The 3393-nt window shown below is 34.4% G+C and overlaps 1 long non-coding RNA gene across 1 annotated transcript; it reads left to right on the forward strand.

Moving 5' to 3' along the window:
* The first annotated feature begins 788 nt into the window (after positions 1 to 788).
* Positions 789 to 2698, forward strand: LOC123707342. The gene is made up of 2 exons (XR_006753480.1): positions 789 to 909; positions 2043 to 2698. It is a non-coding gene; the product is annotated as an uncharacterized LOC123707342 (long non-coding RNA).
* Positions 2699 to 3393: the final 695 nt, after the last annotated feature.

Here is a 3393-nt window from a genome sequence, read left to right on the forward strand (position 1 = left end):
ATAAGAAAAGTCTCTAGTTCGAACGGTTACCGCCGACCCGAACAGTTCTCTGTTGCATGGTTATAATATATTAACTACTTCTACGTTTTTATATGAATTTCACTATCAAATGAGCTATTTCGTACATTCGATACAGAAACCAGGCCATACGTCACCATGTAGGTATGATGATATAACGCGAATATCAATTCTTAATTTAATATTTATATATGGTTATTCTTTTAATGTAAATACCATGCAAATTACAATTTAGTTACACTTATTACACGGCGCACATAATGGGAGATAGGATCATTTGTCATATGTACACCTATTTGTGTCACTTTCACCAAATTTGTGGTAATTTATACTGACTTTTTGATTGCTACATGCAATTAGAATATATTATTTTATGTAATGAAGTTGTATATATCATATTTACTGTTATGCAAGGTAATGTATGTTATAAATATTTAATTTTCAGTATCGTATATTACAAGTTCTTTCTATTCTATTAAACTGAAACGACGGTTTTCTGAAATATCGAGTCAGTTTATTTAATATTCAAAACTAAGTTTACATAAAATATTTTTATTGTGGTGAATGTAACTGCGGTAAACTATACTACTATTTTAAAGAGTGATACATTCAACTTAAAAAAACTACTGGGCCGTTTATAAATTCTCTCAGGTTATTTTTGAGTAACGAGGTTAAATTAATTTCCAAAATTTAGCCATTTATCACCTAACCTCCTTGCAAAATAAATGATTAATCCAAAACGTTGAAACTGACCTAACGTCATCGGATGTCATTTTAGAAACAATTACAAAATATTACATTGAATTCTTAAAGCTTGCCCGCGTAATTAACGAGGTGTGGGCTCCGCCGATAAGTTACAGGCATAACTTAGAAAAAGATAACGTTGAACCGGTAAGTGCTTACGATATGCATCAGACTCTAAGCGATTTGAATTTAATCCGTACCAAACGCGATGTGAAGTGAGATGATAAAAGAGAAAAATCGTCTTTATTTAACATAATTCACACGTGTTATCTCCTCGAGAGTGCTGCGCGCGGTTCTGCCTCGCCGATACAAAGAATTATTTGCGGTAATGCGATAATTCAGTTCAATCTATGTCGTGAGTTGCGCTTTGTTTTATCCTAGGCTTCTGTGCGCCTTTATTTAGAAAATTGATGAGAAATGGTTTCCATTACGTTAGCCATAAAAGGTTTCTAGAGGAAATGAACGCAAATTTGTTTTCGTGATTGAAGCGAATAGAAAATTATATTACCTATCTTCCATTAGGCTGACCCCCTGAGAGAATTCTGACCTTTGTGGGGTTTTGATAAGTGCAATCTTCAAACGAATATTGTCATTCTTATACTGTTAGTATTCACAAAACTTTTATTCCGCATTTCCATGATAATCCTAAAATAAGTCGAAATTCTCTCGTTAAAGCTTTGTAATTATTACGTAATTCTGACTAATTAGAGAAAAACCCAATCGAACGTATTTGTTAATTAATATTTTAATATTTTATACTGTATCACCTTATAAATAATTCGCGTTCTAATTTCTTACGTAAAAAATTGCACTTTACGCGAATTAAATATTAAATTTCGACCATTAGTCTAGTGTGGGAAACTTGTCTAGTTATTTCAGTAGGAAGTAACTCGGAATACCAAGGTAGCATAAGTGGTTAGCTGGCTATATCGATAAACTGTGCAATCAAGCAGGCAATTTGAGGGCGATTGTCCGTGGTGGGACGCAAATTGGACGGGAGCTATTCTCCACTGACCTTATACCATTTAGACCTTGCAAATCATCTTCCTCATGATCTACCGCAATTTCAATTCATATTTGGCTAAGCATTCATCTTATAATTGAATGAGTATAAGCTTGTCTTTGAGAGTTTTTATGTTTACATGAACGATGGAAATACATTACCTTCATTCACAAGAATGAAAATGATGTCGGTAGCTGTTTAATAAAATCATGTTCTCTACACGGTTAAATTTCGAGTTCGTTGTTTGATGATATAAGTGCAGATATTTTTTTTTCAGAACGAGAGGGGGCAGACGTGCAGCATGTTCATCAGATGTTAAATAATGACCCATGGACACTTACTATGCTAGAAGGCTCGAGAGTACGATGCCGGTCTTTTAAAAATTGGATTACTATTTTCAATAGGAATCTCAGGAGCAGCCAGTCAGTGTTACATTTGTATCACGTAGACGTACATAGATAAATAGATACTTATTCTATGTTCTATGATGTTCTACGTCATCATCTTCTACTCTCGCCTACTCCTAACTATTCAGTATAACGCGTCTGAAAGGTATGCTTGCGTCATCAGGCCGTTAAAAGGAATTAACATTATTACTTCTGCATGTTAAATGTCAATCCACGCGCGCAATGTGGTCAAAGTGCTCCTCAAGTATAATTTATGACGTAACACCATGACCTAATCAATAATTACGATAGATGCAGAACGAATTAGTTCCTGCCTTACTCAATGGTGCTCATACAATAAGGGGTCATCCCACAATACAGATCGACACCAATTCATCGATAGTTAAAAAAATATCGATTTCCGTAAATAAGTGTAGAACATTTATAATAATGATGAATAGGCCGGTCGATTGCGCATCGAATCGGACAGCCGATGCGATCACTGATCGGTAATTGAAAAGGAATCCAATAAATAATATAAACTAGAGTGCTGTAATTTTTCTTCACACGTAAATCATGTCTTTTTGTTATCTTAAGAAGAGACCTAGCGGTTACGTCTGATCGAAAGTATGTATTATTACGGTGAATTCCAAGAAATTCCACTTGTTGTTGTTGCAACCCCCAATGACCATAGCTAGACGATAGCTAGACTAGCTAGACACGTTTGTAAGGTTTTCTCACTGTGCTTAGCAAACTGAACCAGTACTTAATGCATTAAGATTCGACTCCAGTATAGAGATTTATTTTTTATTTATTTATTGTATAAGTGTTCTTAATATAAAGGAAGTTGATGTGGTGGAAACACAAACTGTGCACAGTTTTTCTGTATTAGATACTCGCTACATGTAAGAATATTATTAATTACAATTAATTATCCTATGCAGGTAGCTTTAAATAAAATGCATCGAAAAACCTCGCAATATTTTAAAAATAATAAACTCGCGTTAAAGAAAACCAACTGTCATTGCAAAGGGCCGAGACAGATGTTGCAAATAAAGGGCGCGGGCGCACTCAGACAAAAGACCACAATTTAATGCGTTTTCAATTCATCCACACTAATTGCGTAATTATAGACTTGCAAAAACTTAAAACATATTTTTTACATTCGCCTTTGCATTTAAGAAATATTCAGGACTGCATATTCCGTATTCCGATTTCTATCGTTATGAAGATGAAAAGCCT

Source organism: Pieris brassicae, chromosome 3 (assembly GCF_905147105.1).
Source record: "Pieris brassicae chromosome 3, ilPieBrab1.1, whole genome shotgun sequence".
NCBI lineage: Eukaryota > Metazoa > Arthropoda > Insecta > Lepidoptera > Pieridae > Pieris > Pieris brassicae.